Source organism: Schistocerca cancellata, chromosome 4 (assembly GCF_023864275.1).
Source record: "Schistocerca cancellata isolate TAMUIC-IGC-003103 chromosome 4, iqSchCanc2.1, whole genome shotgun sequence".
Lineage (NCBI taxonomy): Eukaryota > Metazoa > Arthropoda > Insecta > Orthoptera > Acrididae > Schistocerca > Schistocerca cancellata.
The window spans coordinates 779,466,559-779,478,714 of record NC_064629.1 but is presented as its reverse complement, the minus strand read 5'-3'; positions in this window follow the sequence as shown (position 1 = coordinate 779,478,714).

The window sequence follows — 12,156 nt, the reverse complement described above, 5'->3', positions numbered from 1 at the left end:
AGCAGTTCGCAGTAGTTTCTAATATATGATATTTTTTTCTGTCAAATCACGCTTCTAGGCCTACTACAGTGGTGACTTACATGATCACTATCGTGTTTCACTGAATTTGAGAAGCAAAAAATGCGAAGCCTATGTTCCTTTTACGTTGTTGTTTTACGTCCTTTTGACAATGTGGTCATTTAAGTCAGTTTAGTGCTAACTTATTGTAGATTAATCTACAGACATCACTAACACCGATACCCAAGGGGGGACACGAACCCAGTCTTCGCGTACGTGCGGCTCATGACCACGCCTAAAGCTGTTCCGCTACAGCGACCGAGCACCATTGGGCTTTCAGAGTCCTGTGAAATATTTATGAACTGGTGGCGAAATATATACTACCAATAAAATCATGTGGGAGGAAAGCAGGTGGGTAATGTTGGCATTATAGGATTCAGAAACAGGACGTAAACAATAAAAATTCATGAACTAGCAACAGGAGCTCAGTTTTTCTTTAAATACAGTTTTGACAGTTTAGCAAGCTCGAGAACAGATTCTTCCTTCTACTCCGGCAGTTTCATTGACGAGGAAAACGCATCTTCCTCAGTCTTTGGCAGAGTTGCCCTCTCTACTTTGGAGAAAGAGAAACGAATCTGAGTTTTCTAGATTTCAGTATCTGTTTGAATCTGCTGACCCTAACATTTATATTCTTACTGTATGAGAGAATGGATTGTGAATGAATCCACAGACGTTATTTTCGTGTACATTATTACATTTGGCTAATTAATGTTTGTTCACATTCCGCATCAAAAGTGAGAAGAAAGCTAAAATGGGGGAGAAGCGTTCATCCAGATCGCAAATGTGCAATTGCAGAATAAAAGGCACTGTCGTAAGGTTCTCACTATTTGCAAATAATGAGAATACTTTCAAGTATTCCTTCGGTGTTCATCACTTAATTATCATCACAATCTCTTTGTAAATTGCCACTAGAAACAAAATCTTACATATGCACTGCAGGGAAAGTGCTAAAAAAAGGAACACAGATCGCTCATGCCTCAGCGAATATTATCATTTTATTCGTTAAGTATAGTTGTTTCTTGTGTAGTTTATTCGCTAAATGGAAGAGGCTTCAGGGTTTCTTTTTGAATTGTTACATCAAACTGCGTGGCATTGTTTACATCTTCAACTACAAGTAAAACATACTAGATAGACCGACGTAATCAGCCCCTAAAGCAGTCGGAAAAAAAGGATCAGACACGCACCAGGGAGAGGGGGGGGGGGCAATTGCCCCCATTGCCTCCCCCCCTCCTTGGATCCGTTCCTGAATCTACCCATCTAATCTTCAGCATTCTTCTGTAACACCACATTTTGAAAGCTTCTATTCTCTTCTTGCCCAAACTATTGATCGTCCGTGTTTCACTTCCATACATGGCTACACTCCGTACAAATACTTTCAGAAACGGCTTCCTGACACTTAAATCTATGCTAGATGTTAACAAATTTCTCTTCTTCAGAAACGCTTTCCTTGCCATTGCCAATCTACATTTTATATCCTCTTTACTTCGACCATCATCAGTTATTTTGCTCCCCTAATAGCAAAACTTCTTTACTACTTTAAGTGTCTCATTTCCTAATCTAATTCCCTCAGCATCACCCGACTTAATTCGACTACATTTCATTATCCTCGTTTTGCTTTTGTTGATGTTCATCTTATACCCCCCTTTCAAGACACTGTCCATTCCGTTCAACTGCTCTTCCAAGTCCTTTGCTGTCTCTGACAGGATTACAATGTCATCGGTGAACCTCAAAGTTTTTATTTCTTCTCCATGGATTTTAATACCTACTCCGAACTTTTCTTTTGTTTCCTTTACTGCTTGCTCAATATACAGATTGAATAGCATCGGGGAGAGGCTACAACCCTGTCTCACTCCCCTCCCGTGCACTGCTTCCCTTTCATGCCCCTCGACTATTATTACTGCCATCTGGTTTCTGCACAAATTGTAAACAGCCTTTTGATCCCTGTATTTTAGCCCTGCCACCTTTAGAATTTGAAAGAGAGTATTCCAGTCAACATTGTCAAAAGCTTTCTCTAAGTCCACAAATGCTAGAAACGTAGGTTTACCTTTCCTTATTCTTTCTTCTCAGATAAGTCGTAAGGTCAGTATAGCTCACGTGTTCCAATATTTCTACGGAATCCAAACTGATCTTCCCCAAGGTCGGCTTCTACTAGTTTTTCCATTCGTCTGTAAAAAATTCGTGTTAGTATTTTGTAGCTGTGGCTTCTTAAACCGATTGTTCGGTAATTTTCACCTCTGTCAACACCTGCTTTCTTTGGGATTGGAATTATTATATTCTTCTTGAAGTCTGAGGGTATTTCGCCTGTCTCATACATCTTGCTCACCAGATGGTAGGGTTTTGTCAGGACTGGCTCTCCCAAAGCCGTCAGTAGTGCTAATGGAATGTTCTCTACTCCTGGGGCCTTGTTTCGACTCAGGTCTTTCAGTGCTCTATCAAATTCTTCACGCAGTATCATATCTCCCATTTAATCTTCATCTACATCCTCAAGTACATCGCCCTTGTATAGACCCTCTATATACTCCTTCCAACTTTCTGGTTTCCCTTTTGTGCTTAGCACTGGGTTTCCATCTGAGCTCTTGATATTCATACAAGAGGTTCTCTTTTCTCCAAAGGTCTCTTTAATTTTCCTGTAGGCAGTATCTTTCTTACCCCTAGTGAGATAAGCCTCTACATCCTTACATTTGTCCTCTAGCCATTTTGCACTTCCTGTAGGTCTCATTTTTTGAGACGTTTGTATTCCTTTTTGCCTGCTTCATTTACTGCATTCTTATATTTTCTCCTTTCATCCGTTAAATTCAATATTTCTTCTGTTACCCATGGATTTCTAATAGCCCTCGTCTTTTTACCTACTTGATCCTCTACTGTCTTCACTACTTCATCCCTCAGAGCTACCCATTCTTCTTCTACTGTATTTCTTTCCCCCGTTTGTGACAATTGTTCCATTATGCTCTCCCTGAATCTCTGTATAACCTCTGGTTTAATCAGTTTGTCTAGGTCCCATCTCCTTAAATTCCCACCTTTTTGCAGTTTCTTCAGTTTTAATCTACAGTTCATAACCAATAGATTGAGGTCAGAATCCATATCTGCCTCTGGAAATGTCTGACAATTTAATACCTGAATCCTAAATCTCTGTCTTACCATTATATAGTCTATCTGATACCTTCTAGTATTTCCAAGATTCTCCCATGTGTACAACATTCTTTTATGATTCTCGAACCAAGTGTTAGCTATGATTAAGTTATGCTCTGTGCAAAATTCTACCAGACGGCTTCCTCTTTCATTTCTTTCCCCCAATCCATATTCACCTACTATGTTTCCCATGACTACTAAATTTTCGTCTCCCTTCACTAACTGAATAGTTTCTTTCATCTCATCATACAGTTCATCAATTTCTTCATCATCTGCAGAGCTAGTTGGCATATAAACTTGTACTACTGCAGTAGATGTGGGCTTCATGTCTATCTTGGCTACACTAATGCGTTCACTATGCTGTTTGTAGTAGCTTACCTTGCACTCCTTTTTTTATTCATTATTAAACGTACTCCTGCATTACCCCTTTTTGAATTTGTATTTATAACCCTGTAGTCAGCTGACCAGAAGCCTTGTTCCTCCTGCCACCGAAGTTCACTAATTCCCACTATATCTAACTTTAACCTATCCATTTCCCTTTTTAAATTTTCTAACCTACCTGCCCGATTAAGGGATCTGACATTCCACGCTCCGATCTGCAGAACGCCAGTTTTCTTTCTCCTGGTAACGACGTCCTCTTGAGTAGTCCCCTCCCGGATATCCGAATGGGGGACTATTTTACTTCCGGAATGTTTTATCCAAGAGGACGCCATCATCATTTAACTATAGGGTAGAGCTGCATGCCTTCAGGAAAAATTACAGCTGTAGTTTCCCCTTGCTTTCAGCCATTCGCAGTACCAGCACAGCAAGTCCGTTTTGGTTAGTGTTACAAGGCCAGATCAGTCAATCATCCAGACAGTTGCCCCTGCAACTACTGAAAGGGCTGCTGCCCCTCTTCAGGAACCACACGTTAGTCTGGCCTCTCAACAGATACCCCTCTGTTGTGTTTGCACCTATGGTACAGCCATCTGTATCGCTGAGGCATGCAAGCCTCCCCACCAACTGCAAGGTCCATGGTTCATGCGGGGGGAGTAATTAGTTAACTGTAATTAGTAACTGTTTAATGTAGTTTTGTAGTAGTAGAAGGAGTTGCAGTTTTTTTAATCTCTCTCTTTTTTAAAAATAAATTAACAGAAATAAAGAATTAATACATAACTTATAACTAACCAAGGAAGTGTGAGTTGTATGGACTATTTTAGGTGTTTAGATAATAGACTGTAATAATGAAGAATAAATAAATAAGCTCCATCATACTAAAAGTATGTATGACACCGTATTGCCAAAGGAATACCCTCCATGTATTCTGGTAACTCATTTTGAAGGAAGTCATGATGCCATTCTCCATTAAGACGGTTATCTAAAACAGCTGGATGAAAGAGTTGGTCATCAGTAACATCCATCAGACATGGCCCATAAAGACAATACTACACAGGCTAATGTCGCTTTTGTTATATTTGCATGTAAGTGTTGGTGAACTATGATGTGTGACTCATGCCCATGAGTTTCCAAAACCTGTTGGTATATAAATAACTTTAAGAACTAAAGATAAGAATAGAGATAAAAACATACTACATAAATTGAAGGTGGAGGGGGGAGTGGAAGTAGGAAATGAAATGGAGGGAATTATTGATGTCAGCTGCATAGGGACTTCACGCAGAATCAGTGGCGACAAGTGAAAATGTGTGTCAGATCGAGACTCGAACCCAGCATCTCCTGCTTGTTAGACAGTTACGTTAACCACTGCGCTGTCTGCACACAGTGTTTATTACAATCGCATAGGTTATTTTGGGATGCCTCCCAGTTGACCAAACACCCTCAACAAGCGCCACCTATCACCAGGTTCCATCCATGTCCTCCATGCTTGCTACTTTGAGATTCCTGCAGGAGATCGAGTGTAATTGTGCGTATGCAATGAAGGTACATATACAACATTACTGTTATGTCTGTCTTTCTTGTTTTAGATTTTAATTTAAACTAAATATTTTTAGACATTAAATTAACCTAAATTGTCCTGTGCTGCAAGTTCAGTCTCTGTATTTAATGTAACCAAATAGGACTAAATAACATTCAGTAAGTCTATGGAAACATATCACATTTATATCAAGAAAGATCTAGAATTAAGTTAATTTTCGTGTATGTAGTGTTGCCTGTAGAATGTATACATAAGTAGAGGAGAACAGTTGACATGTCAAATTGATGAGAGTATTCACTGTTTTAAGAATTATGTATCTGAATTATTATTAATAAATTCTTAACATGGCAGCAGCCAGCAGCTATTAACTGAAAGAAGATTGTATTTTAATAAAATAGTGATTTATAAAATTGGATGTGGCTGACTTCACAGTACCAGTGTTTGATGGAGAGGACTGTGGCAATTGGAAAAGGCGAATGGAAATGTATTCTGAAAAGGAAAAAATGCCACATAGTGGCTGCAAGAACAAAAACGAACACTGACATGGTGGGTACCTCGGATGAAGAAACTCTAATTGCAATCAACTATGTATACAGAGAGATTATGAACAAGCAACTGGAATTTGTGAATACTAAGGAAACTGTGTTGGAGATAATGAAAATTTTTGACAAATTATACTCCAAGGAATGGACAGTACTATAAATTATTTGCAGAGACATATTGGATATAGAGGTTAAAATACTATAGTGACATGGCAACATTCCTCTGTGTTTTTTTAATGAACACGAATAAATTAAAATCAGAAAATGAGAAGCTAAACTAAAAATTGGAATGCTGCAAGACTCTGTGAGCTTTATCGGATATTCTGTTGATATTTGCAAGAAGAAGAACCAACAGTAGAATACATTAAAAGTAAAAATCGAATGATGGGTTTGAAAAACAAGGATGGAAGTCGAAGTGTAAAATCCAACGCATTTCATATTGCAAAGAAAAATAGTATTAGCTACCAAGTACAAGCAGTGTAACAGATATAGCAGACAAGGGCATTTCAAGAATGAGTATCACTAGTCAGGAATATGCAGAGGTTAATGGAATTGTGGCAGGCATCACCAAGGAAGCAGCCAGGGTAGCTGGCAACATGGGCAAAACGATCAATATAGCGGTAACAATAAGTGGGCACATGTTCAAGGTGAGCAGTATAGTTCAAGAGATGTTCAGCATGGAGAAGGCAGAGCCTATCAATGAAACACAATCAGAAAGCGCAATTTTGCAATGGAGATATAATCCACAATGGCATGAAATAATGTTGAGTCATGTAACAACAAACAAAATTGCTAACTTTGAGAAAGGGTACATAGGTCGTTGTTGATCATGAAAATATTTCCCTGATTGCATAACTTTTAAAAGCCTGCAATCGAAAAAAATCGTGGATGTTAAAGTATTGGAAATTACAAAAATTGAAAATGTAATTAGTTGTTTTCTAGTTTACAACGAAATGATTCCAATTGAACGAAAAATGTATTTTATGTCAACAGTATGGACAGAAATTTGATTAGTTATTCTAAAGTAACAGAAAATGTAAACTTGTATTTGTTGGCAATATCTCAAAGGTTTTTGATACAAATAATAACTGTATTGTGATTGCTTTGAAAGAAAATAAGATGTATAAAATGACAAGCCAATTTTATAAGAAAGCGCTTAATAGAAATAGTGTGTGTAATAAGGATACATGACAGCAAAAGAGATGTGGCACCATACATTGAGACATGCAAATTTTAATGATTTGAATGTGTTGTGTAAACATCAGTTAGGAGATGGATTGCAAACAAATTTAATTTCTACGTGGAACAGTTTGAAGTGCACGCATTGGGCTTGGCACTTTGTAAACCTACACCTGGGAAGCGTTCTGAAGAGCAGTGGGTGCTTTATTAGTTAATAAGAAGTGTAACAGAGAGAAACATTCACCGAAGTGACACACCGGGAAAAAAATATCGTTACGGCCTTTGTGACATACATTCCGAGAGTGACGGACAGAATCAGCCATATACTGTGCTAAAACGACGTTAATATTATTTATAAACCGAGAAAGAAGATTAATAAGTATCTCAGATTCGCAAAGGAGAAAAGGGAGCCACTTGCAATGACGGTAGTATACTGCATATCAAGCACATGCGGAAAAGTTTATGTTGGAATGTCTGTACGATCAATCAACACCAGGATTACAGAACATAAGCGGCATTGCAGGTTGGGGCCGGTGGAGAAATAGACCATGGCAGAGCACGCGATGTGTGAGGCCGATCACATAGTAAACAGAAGTTCTGCCTAGAGAGCAGAGCTTCCACACCCACTTGTTGAGAGATGCTACAGAAATACAGAAATATGAAAACAGCTTCAACAAGAAAGAAGAAAGCCTCATGGTGAACGGATCCTGGATTCACATGCTGCAGCAAACGACCATTGCATGTAATAGTGGAGAACGGCACTTGAAATGGCCATGGAAAAGCCCTTTGACGTTGGTGCGCCAAATAAATATACCACTAGCAACGGAGGGTGGAGTTTAGACAATACCAGCCACTCATGCTGAGCATTGATTTCTCATATTGGTGATGCATATTGCACCAAGGTGGGTGATCATTGTTTCTGTGTCCTAGGTGCTCGTCATTATGACCTACACATTTTGGACAGTGTATCTTTCATTTTTATGGCTTACAGTACATAACGACATGTGAAACAAAGAGGTATTCTGCAGCACTTAAACACGTAGAGCATGGATAGTATGCACCATCAGTTGTCAATCACACTGGTGGAGGAATGGAATGATTTTCATACACCCAGGCAGGCAAGTAAGGCGTGGTACAGCTGGAGATGCGCACGACAGTGTCAGTGTCACCGATGCATGTGTGGGCCCCTCCCAACCAGCGCCCATGTGAAGAACAATGCCCTAATGGGCGCAGTTTCCTGCACATCTGTACTTGGCGCGCATTTCACTATTGCAAGTGTGTGCGATCAGAAGGTTTTTTCCCCAAATATGTTTAGCATAAGATAGAACTGTTGGGGTGGAGTGAAATATGCTTCTAAATCCTTCAATTTGTCTTTTAGCCACTCCTGTTCAGCCATTTTGCACTTCTTGTCAGTCTCATTTTTAGATGTTTGTATTTCTTTTAGCCTGCTTCATTTGCTACATTTTTATATGTTCTCCTTTAATTAATGAAGTTCAATGTCTCTTACGTTATCCAAGGATTTCTACTAGGCCTTGTCTTTTTACGTATCTGATCCTCTGCTACCTTCACTATTTCATTTCTTAAAGCCACTCATTTGTCTTCTACTGTATTCCATTCCTGTCTTCTAGTCAACTGCTGCCTAATGCTCCCTCTGAAACTCTCAACAACCTCTGGACCTTTCAACTTATCCAGGTTCCACTCCCTTATTTCCTACCATTTTACAATTTCCTGAGTTTTAATCTACGGGTCATAAAACAATAAATTGTGGTCAGAGTCCAGATCTACTCCTAGAATCTCTTAAAATTTAAAATCTGGTTCTGAAATCTCTGCCTTACCATTATAAAATCAATATGGACCCTTCCGGTACCTCCAGGTCTCTTCCACATGCCGGACATGGTGGCCGAGCAGTTCTAGGCTCGTAAGTCCGGAACCGCGTAACTGCTACGGTCGCAGGTTCGAATCCTGCCTTGGGCATGGATGTGTGTGATGTTCTTAGGTTAGTTAGGTTTAAGCAGTTCTAAGTTCTAGGGGACTGATGACGTGAGATGTTAAGTCCCAGCCATTTGAACCATTTCTCTTCAACATATACAACTTTGTGTCACAATTTTTTAACAATTTGTTAGAGATGATTAAACTATGAACCCATAAAAAATTCTAACAAACAGCTTTCTCTTCGCAGGAGAGCTTCTGTAAAGTTTGGAAAGTAGGAGGTGAGGTACTGGCAGAAGTAAAGCTGTGAGGACGGGGCATGTGTCATGCTTGGGTAGCTCAGTTGGCAGAGTACTTGCCCACAAACGGCAAAGGTCCCGTGTTTGAGTCTCGGTCCGGCACACAGTTTTAATCTGCCATGAAGTTTCATATCAGTGAACACTCTGCTGCAGAGTGAAAATCTCATTCAGTTTTCTCTTTCATTCCTTTCCCCCAACCCATACTTATCTACAATTTTTCTTCCTCCTATCGAATTCTAGTCGCTGATCACAATTAAATTATTGTCTCACTTATCTATCTGAAAATTATTTATTAGCCATAGGTACAATTAATAATTACCACTAAAATCAAAGACTTATACTTAATGTCAAGTAAACCCTATATTTTTTCTTACACATGTTTCCCTTTTCTAAGAATGTTTAGGTCATTCTACGCACTATCAATTTCATTTGGTAATATTGTGTAATCGAGAATATATATTTCAGTCATGATTTTAACTGTGAATGTATGCTTTCCTAGAGTATACAGCTGGCAAAGTGTTCTCGGGCTTCCAGCCAGGTGGCGGTGTCTTCAAACTGCGACGTTTCGACGAGTGACATACTCGTCATCTTCTAGCGAAGTACCGAGATTTTGCGGATTCCGGTCCCATTATACCTGCGGCGTCCCCCCCCCCCCCACCTGGCTGCGGGAGGCTGGGTCCAGTGGAGCCGGCGGGCAGGGTGGAGGGGGAAGTGGGTGCGCCGTTCGTGTCTCCGTCAGAGCATTCCGGCCGCGTCTCGTGAGCTTCGACGTCACCTCCTTTTTCACGAAAGTACCTCTACAAGACGCCTTGGCACTCCTTAATCAGCACTTCGAGCCTGAAACAGTGAAGCTCTTTGAATATGCACTTACGACCACCTACTTCAAGTGCAATGGAGAGCATTATGAACAAGTGGATGGAGTGGCCATGGGATCTCCCTTGCTTCAGGGATCGCGAATTTTTGTATGGAACACTTTGAGGAGGTGGCACTACAAACTGCTCACTGTAAACCCAGGAACTTCTTCCGCTATGTGGACGACACTTTCGTGATTTGGCAGCATGGCAGGCAGGCACTGGAGGAGTTTATGGACCACCTAAACGGCATACATGAGAATATCACCTTCACGATGGAAGCAGAAGAGAATGGCTGTCTTCCATTCCTGGACGTACTGATCAGGAAGAAAGCGGATGGCACGCTGGGCCATTAAGTATTTAGAAATAAGACGCACACAGACCTGTACCTCCATGCAACCAGCTGCCACCATCCGGCGCAACGCCAGTCAGTGCTGACCACCTTGGTACGTAGGGCGCGTGTCATCTGTGACAAAGAAAGCCTCTCAGATGAATTACACCACCTAAGAGAGGTATTTCGGAAAAACGGGTACAGTGAAACACAGATTGGTAGGGCCTTCAAGAGGAGACAGGTTGACAAATTTCAGGAAGAGGAATAGGAAGTTAACAAGAGACTCACCATTCTTCCATATTTGTGGCCCATATCAGCCAAAATCGGGAGGCTACTGAGAAAATCAAACATAAATACCGTCTTCCGACCACCTCCGAAGACGAAAGAGCTGCTGGGCTCAGCTAAAGACCCACGCAAACTCAACACACCTGGTATATATAGCATTGCCTGCGAATGTGGTGTACAGTACATTGGACAAACGTAGCGCTGCATCTCGAAAAGGTGTGAGGAACATAAGAGGCATGTCCGACTTGGACAGATAGAGAAATCTGCTATAGCTGAACATAGCATCAAAGAAAACCACACCTTTGATTTCGAGAACACCAGGGTGCTGTGCCGAGCCGGGAGCTATTGGGACAGCGTCATTAAAGAATCAATAGAAATATGGGTCCACGAGAATCTTGTGAACAGGGACGAAGGTTATCAACTGAGCGCGGCCTGGAATCCAGCATTAGCCGCAATACGCCAGGAACGCACCAAGAACCGTCCAGCTCACGAGACGCGATCGGAATGCTCTCACGCAGACACGAACGGCGCACCCGCTTCCCCCTCCACCCCGCCCGCCGGCACCTCTGGACCCAGCCTCCCGCGGCCAGGTGGTGGGGGGCACGCCGCAGGTATAAAGGGACCGGCATCCGCAAAGTCTCGGCCCCCCTCCATCTTCACCTAAATGGAGCCCTACTCCCCTTGCGCAGAACCGCCAAGTATCTTGGCGTAACCTTGGACTCTCGTCTCACGTGGAAACCCCACATAGACGAGGTCCACAGGAAGGTCTGCGCCAGAATGTCCATCCTATACCCTATCCTGAACTCAACCAGCTCCCTTCCATGCCCAGTAGCAGTAAACGTGTACCTGGCCCTGATCCGGGCAGTCATGGAGTATGCAAGCCCTGTCTGGGGATACGCGGCAAAGCAGCACCTGGACAAACTCCAGAGGCTGCAGAACCGCGCCCACAGGAGGGCATTGCATTTGCCCCTTGGATTCCCCATAGATGATCTGCACGCGGCAGCTGAAATCCCACTCCTGAGAGAGCGCTTCCAAGACCTGGCAAGGGCTTTCTATGAAGGCTCTTCCAGATCAGGAAATGCCCTCATCCATTCCCTAGGTCGGTATGACATGTCCCGCGATAAGCACAAGCGCCCTTTGACGATCTTCGACGATTAAGTCGAAGAGAAAATTCCAACACCCATGCCCTAATCCTGTTCCTTCCTAAATAACACCAATCATTCGCCTACCTCAGGCAAGTACCAGACACATACAGAACACTCATCACATATCACAGACACCAAAGAACTATAGAAAAAGTACACACATGTTCACAGGGGAGTAAAAGCCGAAAGGCTACAAATTCCCCACTCACACTTCCCCAAAGAGGGGAAAGTAAGAGATGAGAGCAGCGAAGTCTCGGCACTTCGCCAGAAGATGACGAGTATGTCACTCGTCGAAACGTCACAGTGACGTCACCGCCATTCGGCTAGAAGCCCGAGAACTCTTCGCCACATGATTTTAACTTATAATTATCATCACTAGTTCACATATATTCAGTTAGGAGGTATGTAAAAAGGAGTTTCAAGAACAAATGGATTATGCACTTAAATGGTCATTTTATATGCAACAAAACAATACTACTGTGCATTGTGAAATTATA